Source organism: Pseudorasbora parva, chromosome 6 (assembly GCF_024679245.1).
Source record: "Pseudorasbora parva isolate DD20220531a chromosome 6, ASM2467924v1, whole genome shotgun sequence".
Lineage (NCBI taxonomy): Eukaryota > Metazoa > Chordata > Actinopteri > Cypriniformes > Gobionidae > Pseudorasbora > Pseudorasbora parva.
In genome coordinates, this window is record NC_090177.1 from 18,014,258 (window position 1) to 18,030,153 (window position 15,896).

The 15,896-nt window shown below is 38.1% G+C and overlaps 1 protein-coding gene across 13 annotated transcripts in view; it reads left to right on the forward strand.

Moving 5' to 3' along the window:
- Nucleotides 1-15,896, forward strand: part of camta1a (calmodulin binding transcription activator 1a) — a 437,191-nt gene that overhangs the window by 376,914 nt on the left and 44,381 nt on the right. The gene's annotated exons all lie outside the window — the stretch shown is intronic.

A 15,896-nucleotide genomic window follows, 5' to 3' on the forward strand; every position in this document is an offset into this window, starting at 1 on the left:
TTTGTCCACACCCCACCTCGCCGAGGGACGGATGCAGGCGATGGATTTTGTGTTTGCTCACCAGAACGGCATTGACGTTCACAGTGATGCGTTTTGCTGTGACACCTTGCCGCGTGTTGGTCAACAGACTTAATAAGCACAGGACAGACTCGCTCTTCTCTATCTTTATCTTTTCTCTCTCTCACTTTCCCTCTCGCCCTTGCTCTCGCACACACTTTAACCGAACAGCAGGTCAAACTTTTTTAAACGTGTGCATCGCTAACAGGCTCACTCAGGCAGAAGTGCCACCTCAGCACCTGTGCCTTAATGATTAATACCATATTGATGATCTCAATTAATTTCCTATTACGCAGCAGCAGGTCTGCACCACTCGGTTTCTGTCACGGCCCTGAGTTTGGACTGGGGGAGATCTCTAAGGGCAGCTGGCAGCCGTTGATAGTGGGAGATTTCGAGCCGCTTTGCAGCATGCTTGCACGATGAAGAGAGTATTTTCTCTGCGATGGTGACTGACCTTCACTGTGTATTTGTCGTCCAGTAATGAGCGAGAGCTCTTAGACGATATGAAAAGACATTTGTGGTGCATATAATGGAACATATTTATATGTGAAACAGGATAATGTGGAGTAGGACGTAATTTTATCCATTTGTATGTTGTTGGATTATGACACAATAGGCACAATATGTACGATTTTTGGATTAAAATATCCAAAAACCACTAGAACAATGTTATATATTTTCTTGGCTTGTGTACTTATATATTCCCAAATGTTTACAAGAATGTTTAAATGCAGAGAAATAAGGCGTTTTAACCAAGACACGGACACCTATCAATAACATCATACCCGTTACCTTCGATATCCGCTTTTATTTTGTAGAATCATGAAAACACCAAAGAGGCTTTAATATATTATGTTTTACTAGACAGGTGAACGACTGTTTGGATACATTTATCGACAGAAAACTAATCATTGTTATATTGCTCAACACACTTAGTCTTATTGTTTAAATCTCTTGTTTTTTCACGATTTACTACGAGTACCAAGCGTAGACAGCCGTTTACTATAAGGATTTGTTAGCTGGAGAGTTGGCAATACAATGTCGTCTCGTTTTTATATTTAATTTTCAATGTGAGTTGGCTTGAGCTCAGTGAAATCCTGGAGTCATCAAGCTACGCCTTTGTTTTGAATAAGCGACTTCTAGCGGTGAAACTTGACATATTGTGGCTTTACAAAAAAAAAATCCCCCACCCAGAAAAGAAAAAAGTGAGGTGGAGAAAGAAAATCTTATTTATTTACAGTAGAATAACACAGACATTCTCTAGTCTTCACATGAACCTTCTGAAATAATTCTAATATGCTGGTTTGACGCCCAAAAATCTGCCTAATAGTTTTGTGGGAAACCATGATTCTAGAAAGTAGAAAGCTCAAAAGAACAGCATTTATTTGGAGATATGTTGTAACATTATAAATGTATTTACCACCACTCAATGGTTCAATGTGTTCTTGATGAATAAACATCTTATTTTTCACCCCCCAAAAAATCGTATTTATCACAACCTACTAATATACAGTATGTACAGTAGGGATGGATCGTGGTTATATCTACGGATACTGCGGAAAATCAGCCGGTTGGGTAGGCCAAGTTATAAAAAAATATAGCATTTTGATTAATTGTTTGTTGGGTCATGGGTGGATGACATAAATCATTAATGATGGAAAATTAACATGTTTAAAACGTAATTTTTCATCAGACACTAATTTGCAGACTCTCTTTAAGCAATGCAGTTGCGGGTCCGCTTGTTTAAACAACAATGGAGGCAAAACAGAGCTGAGAAAAAATTCAAAAAGGACAATTAAAATTAAAAAAAGGAAGGAAATAAAAGTACGGTATGGTTTGACTGAAATGGAAACAGTGACATTTCAATTTAAGTTTGAAGGAAGTAAGGGAATGTAATTTTGCCAACGATTAACTTTTACTTTAAATAAAAGCAGCCTACTTTAGTGTACCGTATTTCCATATCATCGCGCTTAACACTCATGTTAACAATCATATTAATTGTAATATGATGATCGGATGTGGTTCGGGTGTGGATAATGAAATCGGGGAAATCGGGGGGATGATTTGTTTTTAACAGCGGATTCAGGTGACGTCAGAGCACCATTGTTCAGTTTGTCACATTTTTCATTTAAAATAAAAGCTTTTTTTAAGCATTCATGTGTCGGTCTGTCATGACACATTACATTTTGCAAATGCAGGTTTCTTAAAATATGTATGTCAATTTTATTTTAATGTATAGTACATTTTAGAAGAGTATTGACATGTGGTCAAACCTTTCCTCAGGCAATCACATACACAAGACAGAATGAGACCCTGTTAAGTAATTTAGTTGTTTTGATCTCAGTTCTTCTGGATTTTCACTTTACTACTAAAGAAAATTATTTTTTTGTTTTTTTGTTTTAGCACTTTTTGTCCATTTGCTCCATCCTCTCTTGTCTTTTTCCTCACTTATTTCACCTGCCATACCAATTTCAACACCCTCAGCTCTGGCCTCTGTCCCTCTGCCTCTCTCCTAAAGTGACTTAACTCATTCTGCTGGTCGCTAGGCAACTACTGGCCGGTTTGTTGTCCCAGAGGGCGAGGGTTTATGTGTGTAGGCATCTGGGGGTGTCTCATGAGCGCCTGCACCCTGGGGCCCTCCAGCTGGAGTGGTCAGTGTGCTCTTAGACCTCTCAGTGTTGTTGATGTAATGGTCAATTTCACGGGGGGGAAATTATTTAACTGCTTTTTTTGTCCAGAATTTTACCCACTAGGCCATTTCCAGATTACACTGAGGCTAGTGCCACAGCATTTTAAGGCTATAGATGCTATCTTCTTTTATCTGCTGTCCCTGATTATATCAGCTTATCTGTGATTCAATCAGGAACTTGAAGTCCTAGCACTCAAGAAATGGTATGCCATACAGAGCCTTCTCCCCAAAATATAAATCATTTATGGCCACAGCATTATCAGCACATTATGATTCTGGTAAACAAGGTTCAGACTCTGGCTTAGGCTCACATTTAGCATTAGGATCAAAACTCAGGCTTCCCTGCTTTAACAAAAACAGCTTAGACCAGCATGAATTTCCAATCTGGTCCGGCTTGGAACATACTGATAAAATATATATTTTGATTTCTTATTTTTCAGCAAAAACATCTAAAACCCTATAAAACATTTTTAGGTTTCTGTCTCTCCATTAAATGTCTAAGTAACCAAAACTTAGAAGATCCAAAAAGGCCAAAAGCTAAAAATATCTTAATTTGTGTTTAAATATGAACATTTTATGGGTTTTGAAACTGCATGAGGATAAGTTAAAGGGTTAGTTCATCCAAAAATGTAAATTATGTCATTAATGACACCTTAAGACCTCAGCATACGACCAGCGTATTGATAAATTGATGAATTCGGATCCCCAATGTCCAGTAATTTCAGCAGTTTGGCAGTTTGACACACAATCTGAATCATGAATCAATACGCTGATTCATGACCATTCGAATCTTTTTTTGCGGGTTGAAAACAAACAGGGAAGAGAAGACAATGCTAAATAAAAAATGTGGTTATTTTTGGACCAAAATGTATTTTCGATCCTTCAAGAGATTCTAATGAACTAACTGATGTCACATATGGACTACTTCGATGATGTTTTTATTCCCTTTCTGGACATGGACAGTATAGTGTGCATACACTTCCATACGCTCTCGGACTAAATATAAAATATCTTAAACTGTGTTCTGAAGATGAACAGAGGTCTTACGGGTGTGGAATGACATTAGGGTGAGTCATTAATGACATAATTTTCATTTTTAGGTGAACTAGCCTTTTAATGATGACAGAATTTTCATATTTGCATATATTCCCTTTTAGACATTTAAGTTTTCAGAGAATTTGATCTCAATATCTTACATAGTTTTGCTTATTATTTAATTTTACTGAAACCAAAACGAATTATTTTTGTCATTGTAAAATATACTAGTTAGTTCTAGATTTGTGCTGTTATAGCTGGTGGACCAGGATGGCTTTATAAAAAATAATTATAATTGGTCAACCAGCTTTACCAGAAAGATTATGGCTGAAGCTTCAAGATGAGAAGCCTGGTAGGTACACCATCATCTAAAACCTGACAACCTGGTTAACCGACAGGGTTAGACTGACTGCAATGGCTGGCTGTCTTTGCTGTGTTCTTCACTGACACAAGCACTTCCTGTGAGAGACTTTGGACATTAGGACCACAGTCACCAAGCTCCACTGAGCCCATCACAGCAGACTGATGGCTCCCAGACGGCCTGCTCCCGGTCTGCTCAGGGCACACACTCACAGAGCTAATGGAGAGCTGCCAGATGAATAACTGAAACACTAGTGGAAGCGAAGGTGGAATCTGTACTTTTACAGTAACTCCTACATTTTGTCCTCTGTGCTCAGTGCAAACTCCAATTGATCTGCTATGAACATGTACTCCAAAGAATACAGAATATCTTACGGGTTTTTTTTGCAGAACTACGTGTTGATACCTGGGCAAATACATAACCGCACGCTCCACGGACACACTCTTGTGAGCTGAGTAGTTCTGCCCCTGGAAGCTAAGTTATTTAAAGCTGGCTCTTGACTTCATCTGAGTCATTATGGGCTGCTGAATTAAACATCACAGGCCTCAGCCTCTGGCTCCTGCAGAAACGCTCTGCCGTGCTTTGCACCAGCTCCGTCTCTTCCTCAAAAAGTTACGTTCGCCAACACCACTCCACGCGCTTTTCTCTCTCATGTCTGTCGAGTGGGGCCGAGCCGAGACCTAACAAGAGAGAATGGCACATCACAGTCCTTGAGAAGTGGAGGATGATGTGCACCGGCTGAGGTCGTTTCACACGCTCGAGCATAAAGTGAGGAGTTGTCAAATAGCCATGCTGCATTTCTCACCCATTTCTTACTGTGCATCCCATGGGACTGCGATTTACATGGACCTCCTGTGGGGCGTGCAGCTTTCTGCATGAAATGTGTATGTTTGCTTGTATGTGGGCGTTAGATAAGCTAGCCATTGCACAGCAGTAGTCTGAGACCGCATAGGCAGAGTTTTGATGTGTGCTTGGGGGAGTGTTTTGTATGTGTGAATATTTAAAAAAATACATGAGTTTTAGTATTGATGTTACTGTATATTAAAGCCACAATATGTCATTTTCAGCTAGAGGTTGCTCAATCAAAACAACGGCGTAGCTTGTCAACGTCTTGATTTTGCAGAGCTTTTGTTATGCCGCTGACGAGCGAGTCCACTTCTTCCACTCATGCTTATGTGGGGTAACGCAGCACTGTTTTATAACATTAGATACATTTGAGTGTGTTGTTAGTGATGTTATAATGCTACTCTGTTCGTTCACTTGGTGACTACTATGAAACACTTGTTGCACAATGCAAGTAAGCTAGATTGATATTAGACATGTTAAAACATGGTACTCGAGGTAATTCAAGAAAACAAGATTTAATCAATAAGACTAACTGTGTTGAGCTATATAACAATGATTCGCTATCTTTAGTGTTTCTATGGTTTCTATGAAATAAAACGAGGGTAACATGGAAAATCAAGGGTAACGCGGGTATTGTCATTGATAGTCGATGTATGGACATGGTCTGTGTCCTGGTTAAAATAGCTAATTTCTCTTGGAAACATTTGGGATAATGTAAGTAGTCTACACAAGTCAGCAAAATATATAACACTGTCCTAGTGGTTTTTGGATACTTTAATCTAAAAAAACTTGCACATTGTGCCTTTAAGTTACTACTTAACATGAGAAGGTCAGCTAAACATTTTAGATTGACATTTCTTTGATTTTTGGCACTTTTATGTCTAACAGATTTCAACTTTTTTGTTATATAAAATGTCATATGAAGATAAAGCGGACTTTCTGCCTTACAGTACATTTACATTTAATCATTTAACAGACGCTTTTATCCTAATCAACTGTATACAAAATTATCAATTAAAATGAATACAAATTAATAAATAAAAAAGTACATATTCATACAAATATGATAAAATAATATATATTTGTTAAAAGATTAGTTCACCCATCATGAAATTGATGTCATTAATGACTCACCCTAATGTCGTTCCACACCCGTAAGACCTCCGTTCATCTTCAGAACACAGTTTAAAATATTTTATATTTAGTCCGAGAGTGTATGAAAGTGTATGCACACTATACTGTCCATGTCCAGAAAGGGAATAAAAACATCATCGAAGTAGTCCATATGTGCCATCAGTTAGTTCATTAGAATTTCTTGAAGCATCAAAAATACATTTTGGTCCAAAAATAACAAAGACTACGACTTTATTCAGCATTGTCTTCTCTTCTGTGTTTGTTTTCAATCCTCAAATAAAGATTTGAATGGTTATGAATCAGCGTATTGATTCATGATTCGGATCGCGTGCCAAACTGCTGAAATCACGTGACACTGGCGATCCGAATCATTGATCAATTCACTGATCGATTCACTGATTCATAACCGTTTGAATCTTTATTTGAGGATTGAACAAAAACGCAGAACAGAAGACAATGCCTAGTAGAATTAAGTCGTAGTTTTAGTCGTAGGACCAAAATGTATTTTTCGATGCTTCAAGAGATTCTAATTAACTAACTGAGTCATTAATGACATCAATTTCATTTTTGGGTGAACTAACCCTTTAAGTCCCTCAGTTGTAGCATAATAGAGCATTTTACATAGAGACTTTGGCTGTAACACACTGTAACTGACCTCCTTTGTTTTCCACAAATGTGACCCTGGACCACAAAACCAGTCATTAGTCTCACAGGTATATTTGTGGCAAAGATCATGTTCCATAAAGATATTTTGTAAATTTTCTACAATAAATATAAACTATAAGAACAATCAGGTTGCACTGGCAGGAAGTGACATCATAGCTTTTATAACTGGGTGCAAAGTGACTGACTTTTACTAACTTGCACTTTAAAATGTTCTGCATATACAGGCTCATAAACATTAAAGAGTTCATGCAAGGGTCTTCCTCTGCACTAGACACAAGCTGTAGGGTATTTGCTGCACACCATCGGCTTTGACGTGGCGTATACACCCACGCAAACAAGCGATTGTGTACAAACACACGTACACACAAGCGCACCAGTCAGTAATGGGAAATAAAACTATGAAGAAAGGGGGATGTTTTGTTCCCGGCGCAGCACTGAGTCAATTGACCTTGAAATGAACAGCAGCACTGGGGGACAGCGAGGTATGGATACATTTAAGAGCTGGGTGTGGGTGCCAGGGGCCAGCCTACTGCCTAATGACGGACACACTGCTTCATCCATCACCATGCCACAGCCAGGGCACCCGCCAGGGCAAGGCTTTAATCACCTCTTTCGCTCATAAACACTCACACTTTTTTCACTCATGACAGTGGACTTTTGGATTTGTATGGCACATGCACTCTTAAAGGGACAGTTCACATAAAAATCTAAATTCTGTCATTTGCTCACCTTCTTGTCATTCCAAAACCATATTCATTTCTTTCTTTTGTAGAACACAACGGAAAATAATTTGGAAAATAATTTGAAAAATGTCACCATGAGAGTCAATGGTGTCCAAATGTCCACTTGACTTTCTTTATATGGACAATATTTTTCCGGAAAAAAATCATACGGGTTTAAAATGACATGCGGGTTAGGAAATTATGAAAGAATTGTCATTTTTGGGTTAAATATTAATATCCTTTAAAATTCTGTCATTATTTGCTCACACTCTTGTTGTTTCAGACCTGTATTACTCAGTGTTATTATCATTAATAAAAAACAAAAACCATAAAAATATAATTTCTTTAAATAGTATAAACATTAATTGAAATAAAATTAAATATTTTAACTTATTTTGTCAGCCAGTTTCCAAGGCAAACTTTTACATTTTGTTTAGTTGAAATATGGAAATAACTCAAACTAAATGAACTAAAACTAAAACAATTTACTTAATAAAATCAATATAGATGGACCCACTCTATATTATCTGGCCTTAACTATGTACTAACATTTAAATTAATCATTTGATACAATGCACTTATTGTGTACATACGTGTTTTACATTGTACTTACACTTTAAAAAATACCTGCATGGAATTACATCTGTAATTCATTTCTGTATTTACATTTATAATTACACTTGACACTTCCCTTACACCTAACATTGCCCCTAAACTTACCCATACCACCACAGCTGTCCCTAACTTTACCCGTATCCACCTCAATATCAGCAAAAGTGTTTTGCAATACAATATGAACACATAAGTATAGTTAAGGCCACCTTATCGATCAAACAATCAATCAAAAATAACCATTGTTTAGGGTGCAGAATATTTTAATAATCTAAAGAACCTTTTCCACTCTAAATAACCTTTTGTGCAATGGAAAGTTTGCATGAATCTTGATGGTACTTAACGGAACCATCAATGTTATTAAATAACCATTATTTTTAAGAGTGTACTAAAATAACTCTGGTATGACTTTCTTTCTCCTACTTAAAGCAGCACCTAAAATACATTTAGACACCTGGATTGGTTATTATATGTGCCCACGCTGTATCACACACTCACATTTGCATACTGTGCTTTCACACACTCTAAATGCTAAACTTCACCCACATCCTCACACTCTCAACCATTTCCATTTTACCCTAATGAAATCAACTACAACCTGTTTGACACTCCATTCTCTTGAAGGTCGCTGTTGCTTTTTTCGCTGAGAAAATTCTTAATGCTCCAGTGTGACACTGACCTCTGCATCATGTCTGAAGTACATTGTCTTCCTCCAGAACTGAGCCCAGTGGTACTCTGAGAGCACAGCCTTTCTATCAAGTTTAAAATAGTGAGACAGATAGAGACAAAAAAGTTAAATATTTGTTGCGGCATATCAGAAGTGCTGTGATTTATGTAACATGGGTTAGTGAAATGGGTCTGCTTGTACACCCAGTGGGTATGTTCCTCACCACGCTCACAAGAAATGAGTCAGAGGATCTGTCTCTCCCATGCTTTTTTCCCACAATCCTCTAGGGGTTTCCTGTCAGCCGAGTGCAGCGCTTGGCCGTGTCTTTTTGTGCCGCCGCTTTGAACTCCTCACTGACGTTTTTCTTCTCAGAGATACATAAGCACTGGTTCTTTTTCTCTTGGACTCATTAGAGGGCTTTTTAGCTTCATTAAGATATTTAACCTTGATGAGGTTTTTATAGTTCTTGTGCCAAGACTTTCTCTTTTAGCTTTTGAGGGCCAAATTTACTAACAGCTTGCACCAGCGCAAATCCTCTTTTGCTATTAAAAAACTACTGTCAGGATTTACTAAAGACATGCAGTGATAAATTAGCGCTGAAAAGGCATGGGCACAGTTATTTTTGTGGCTAAACTTATTGCATGTGCAATTGTAGGAGTTTCCCTTTCATACACAAAATTTATGTGAGGAGAGTATTTAAATGAATCACGCAAGGTGATTTACTAAAATGTACTCATCATTTTCCTGGTATTTGTGCCAATATTTACCTCTAAGAAAAACATGTCTTAAACCACACGCTAATTTGCACTGCTCTTGGTAGATTGCATTGGTCATTATGGAAATGATCCGGCTGCGTCTGTGTTCTTTCATTTGCACGTCATCAGTAGATCACACGCAGAACTTTCCCCTCCCATCTGCACTTTTCAGAAATTGCACTCTCATGTTAATTTACCCTGTTTAGTAAATCTGGTTTTTAGCCCTAATTTATTAACATTTGTGATGTTTATGTTGTGTCATACTTTCCCAAACGCTGTCCCTGTCTGTCTTGTTCAAACAGCCAAACCTGGCACCAAATTCACACCTATTATTGAGATTAAGAGGGTATTATGCCAGGTATGACGTGCCATTATGTGTGTTAAAGGACACTAAAACTGTGCCTGAGTCAGGTCATTCCTGCATTGCCTTTTGAACACTGTCATTTTTAAAAGATTAATATGCATGGGTTATAATTTTTTTTTTTTAAATATATAAAAATGTAAATGCTGTGATCATGCTCAGACACTTAAACTGTAACTTGATAATTTATGAAATGGCAGGATAGAATAAGATGAAATCTTTAGAATTGTATACAGTATATTGCCTTTTCAAATCATTGAATTCAGGTGCTCCACTCACTTCCATGGCCACAGGTGTATAAAATCAAGCACCTAGGCACACAGATTGCTTCTACAAACATCACAGATGTAAAATCACAGAGCGGGGTCAGCACATGCTGAGGCGCACAGTGCACAGAAGTCGCCAACTTTCTAAAGAGTCTATAGCTACAGACGACCAAACTCGGTGTAACCTTCAGATTATTGCAAGAACAGTCCATAGAGAGCTTCATGGAATGGGTTTCCATGCCAAAGCGCAGCATTGGATGCAGTGGTGTAAAGCACGCCGCCACTGACTCTACAGTAGTAGAGACGTGTTGTCTGGAGTAATGAATCACACTTTTCTGGCTGGCAATCCGATGGACAAGTCTGGGTTTAACTGTTGCCAGGAGAATGGTACTGGCCTGACTGCACTGTGCCAAGTGTAAAGTTTGGTGGGGGGGGGGATTATGGTGGGATTGGGCATAATCTAACATTTGGTGTGGAGAAACTTGACTGGCCTGCACAGACTCCTGACCTCAACCCGATAGAACACCTAATTATTAGTGTGTTTAGATTATTAACCTAATTAGAGCGGTAACTGCGAGCGAGGTCTTCTCATCCAACATCAGTGCCTAACCTCACAAATGCGCTTCTAGAAGAATGGTAAAAAAGGCCCGTAAACTAACAGTTGAAGCTGTTATAGCTGCAGAAGGTAGGTCAACTCCATATTAAACTCTACAGATTAATCTGTAGAGTTTAATATGGAGTTGGCCTACCTTCTGGGGAAATTGGGGAATGGAAAGTTCATGTGCATGTAAAGTCAATAGACTTGATAGATAGATAGATAGATAGATAGATAGATAGATAGATAGATAGATAGATAGATAGATAGATAGATAGATAGATAGATAGATAGATAGATAGATAGATAGATAGATAGATAGATAGATAGATAGATAGATAGATAGATAGATAGATAGATAGAAAGATAGATAGATAGATAGATAGATAGATAGATAGATAGATAGATAGATAGATAGATAGGGACACAAAAATGCTTCATAGGAGTGACTCATTCACATGACCAGAAGCAGCAATCAACAGCAGCAAAACAAATAACATAATGTTCTTATGTGTCCAGATCTGAACCAATGCCAGCTAAATATGAAGCTCAAAAAGACCTGCAAACAAATCCAACTCAAAGACAATCTTATACGCACAGGCACTTATCTGCCAGAACACGCTGTCCCACCCCCACGCTGCAATAAATCATCTGTAATATGCAGATACCTATTTGAAACCCTGTCCTTCTTCCCAGCCCTTCAGGTTGGAGTTGATGCTGGTTGGAGGCAGGCCCAAGCAGCAGTAATGACCCTGAAGCTATTACTAGTGGATATTTATAGCACTCGAGGCCAGCTATGGGGCAGCACTCATGACCACATTGGCTTCATGCATGTGGGCGTCCAGCTACTAGTTGCCAGGTTACCACGGTGCTTCCAGGTACCTGTGTGTTCCCCAGACACACACACATACACATAAAACAGAGAAAACACCTTTAGAATTGAGATCTGCTCTCTTTCTGCAAGCTTGAAGCAAAAAAACTAACACGCTTTAATTGTTTTTCTTGCTTACCAATGAAAAGAGAGTAAGAAAACAATTTCGGTGAATTCAAGCACAGAATGCTTCTTAATGAAGTTTTTTTTTACTTCAATTAGCATTTAATGCTCTTAAACAGTGAAGTCAAGGGATAAATACGGGTTCTATGGACCAGCAGTGCAAGATCTACACACCTCTGCACTCCAGGGATGAGCCTATAGCGTAAAGGTGCTGAGCTCCAATGAATGCCTTTAATAATGAAAAATGCAGTTTGCGCAGTACCACAAGCCCTGCACATGCTGCAACTCTATCCAAACTTCGGCCCCCTTCTCCCACATCAACAAACCTGGAAGCAAGCCCTGGTCCTCCATGGAAATGTACCACAAACATGGCCTAAAGATTACATTGCACAATTAATCAATACCTTTATGAGATCCCATTTTCTCTACCAAATAGTATCCAGGCTGAAAGTTTCCTCCTTGGTCTCCTTCTTTAGCTCGTTGGAGGAAAACTTGCCTTATTAAAAGAGAGCAGCCAGCAGGAAATTAAATTAAATTAAGTTTGCATCCTGATAGATTTATAAGACACTCCACATTTTCATTGTGTTGTTGTGCCATCGGAAAGAGAGAGAGGGTCTAGAGGGGGTGCGAGCGTGATTGTGTGGGTGCATAAAAGCTCTCTGAAGAGACACAGCGAGAAAGGAGTGAGCCGTAGATGTCATACGCTTCTGGCTCACTCTTGAATTTACGACTGAAGCACAGCTTCACAGATTACTTGTATTTGGATGGGTTGTAAGTCTGCCAAACGTGTATTGTAAAACAGGGACAAATGTATCGGCGTAGGAGGGACCGAAAAAGAGGAATGTGTGTGTGCAGTGGTCATGGATGTATTGGCTTATGTTGGTATGTATGTGAGGTTTTGTTTTTTGAGTATGAGTTGAGTATGTACATTTTTTTTTTTTTTTTTGACATTGGCTGTTTCTTTTTTACTTTGTATGCTTTTATGTGAATAAAATGTCGGGGTTATAATAAACCCCCCAAAAATATGAAATTATGGTTCACATAGGAAAACGTTGCTTATTTTGAGAGGCTGCTCACTGCAGAGCCATGGGTGGATTACATCTCTATGTGAGTTCACTACTAGTAGCCTAAAGTTGTCATACTCAATTCTAGTCAGAATATGAGTCTGATACTGCTCCATTGGGCTGTGATTATGGGGCGTTTCAACCGAACCAGGAAAGACCTCAATTGGATAGCCCTACAACCAATCAGGGCAACGGAGCGACGCATAATGTTTGTTGTCAAATGTCAACAGAACTCAACTGCAATGTGTTGCCATGTCCGCGGGTTGAAGTGAAGCAACCTTAATTATGTGATATATAGACCCAGGAATGCGAATTTTAGCAGACAACCTAGCCACTTTTTTTGGGCTTGTAGTTGGCGGGTTGTAAAAACTTGGCAACCCTGTCTGCACGCACGCTGGAATAAACGATCTTTGCCGGTTTTGTAAAAAAAAAAAAAATGTAAGGATTCTCAGAGTGCTTAACAACATTATCATCATTTCTGAGAGAAGTAGGTAAGGCGAATGCATATACGAATAAGTTCTCTGTTTTTGGATTAGAACAAATTCAGCCCAAGTGCCTTTGATGACATGGATGATTACTGTTTATCATCTGTCCAACATCCTCTAAAGCCCGCCCTGATAATTTCATTGGTCCGAACAGTTTCTGTTCAGGCATAATTACTCCTCTTTGGATAAAGTCCAGACCGAACTGCCCGAGCTTAAATGTTGTGGGCGGGGCTGAGCTCGACTGGCATCCAGGCTACATACTTGGCCTTCACGTTACGTCACGTCACTTCACTTTCACTTTCACTTTTTTTTATAGCCATTATTTTCTTTGAGCAAAATAAAAAAAATAGGGTAAACTATAACCTGGACATTTTGACACTTTAATCAATTTGACACTCATATATGCACAATAATGTGTTTATGTCACCCTAAATGCATGAGTCTGGGTTTTACTTACACTTACCCCTGTCATGCTGGTTAAGGATTGAGGGCATGGCCTGGTGATTACCACAGCTGCTTATACCATATGGGGATGTAGTAGCGCTGGTGTCTGCTCCCACAAGCCCACAGCTACAGAGGCAGGAACCATGCCTGAGCGTCCTTAGTTCGCCCTCCCCGACCAAGCGCCGGTCCAGCACACTCCCTTCATCCACTTAAAAGAGAATAGTACACCAGAACTTACTCTTAAAATCCTCTCATGAAGATTTTCTATGGATTTAAATTTTAAATCAAATCTTTTCCTTTTAATCCATCAAAGGTACTGTTCAAACACCTTGACACATTCCCTTTGAATATCAAGTGTGCTGGTTGAAGAGTTCAATCAAAAGTTCTCACTGTGAATTACAGGGCTGTTTGATTTTGAGCGCTCTGAATTTAGCTTTTGATTTGTTCTGCTGCCCTTTTTTCGTCCTGCAGATTTTGTCCCCACTCTCTGTGGTCACTGTTCAAGGCTTGTTAGTCCCATGCAGAGATTGTCAATGTTCTGTCTAATTGTGATTTGCAGTCCATTCAGTTGGAGTCGAAGAAGTGTTTGAAAGAGGAAATGTCACTCTGAACTTGGTCAACAGCACTGTAATGTAATGAGGGGGTCACAAATGCCTAGTAAGATATGAGCTGTGTCTAAAACTAAACAAGTTTCCATCAGTGACTAAGCAGGCAGCATTTTAGTATGAACATGCCTTCAGAATCTAGTTTCAGACCAGGCTTCCAAGGCATCATGCTGTTGTGGCTCATCTGTTCATTACCTCTGAAATAGTTTAGCTTGGATTTCATGCCAAAATCAAAAGAAAAATTGAGAAAATATAGTTTTCATAAGAAAATAAAGTGTATTTTTGAGGTCAATAAGAGACCTTTATTTTCTATTATTTATTTATTGGGACTATTTTCACTTTTTATATTATATTATGTTACGTTACGTTACGTTACGTTACGTTACGTTACATTATATTATATGTTGGATTATTATTTATTTATTTTTATTTATTTATTGTCACAATAATGCCACAATGATGTTTGTCACAATAAATAAAAAAACTTAGTGGTCATAAAAATAAGTCCCTTCAATGGCATCACGATGTCATGATAAATCTACATAAAAACAAATCCAGGTTAGAAATTATTAAAAAATTAATAGTATATAATATATAATAAATTTGTATATGTATGTGCATAGTTATTTGCTACAATGTTTATTTCTTGATAGAGATTTATAAATACATTGTATTCATTTATTTATTAATTAATGTATTAATAAATGGTATATATATATATATATATATATATATATATATATATATATATATATATATATATATATATATATATATATATATATATATATATATATATATATATATATATATTAATATATATTAAAATTATATATTATATAACTACTTTCAACTGCTCTGTCTGACTTTCGAGATCTTGGGATATCATAAGCAGCAATGTGTGCCAGAATCTGTGGCTTTTGCCCTTCCCACCTCTTTATACTGCCTGCTTAGCCAGCTTTTGGACACAGCCATGATCAGGTATGGTTACCATGGTGCTCTCTGTAAAAGTGCCAGCGGCTGTATGAATGTGTTTCTATGTATTACCCCATTGAGCATGCAGAATGCATAGATTTTGCACATGTACGTCAAAGTGTAATGCTGCAGGCGGGAGGCAGCACAGAGCCGCAGCCCCCAATTCACTCAGCACGTAATGCTCATAAAACTAATAAAAATGCTAATGAAAGGGACAGTTTTCTTCACTGTTTCAGTGTACGGATTCGGTTAGTGTATGCGTTATGTATCTGCATTTCACGTGACATTCAAATGTTGGTGTTCTGGAACGAGTGGGATTTTGTGAGAGCGTGTGTGTAATCTCTGCGGTGACAGGGGACCTTGTTCTGTGACTGTTTACAGCGCTTTGTAATCAACGCTATTTTATGATTACAAACAGAATTGATGCTGTTCACGATGGCTAGATATGCTTTAAACAACCCTTTTTTTCAAAAGCTGCCAAAATGTAACCAGCGAAATGTACAAACATTTGCTGACCTGAAATTAACAGAATTTGTTTATATATAAATAAAATAGTGAGTTGA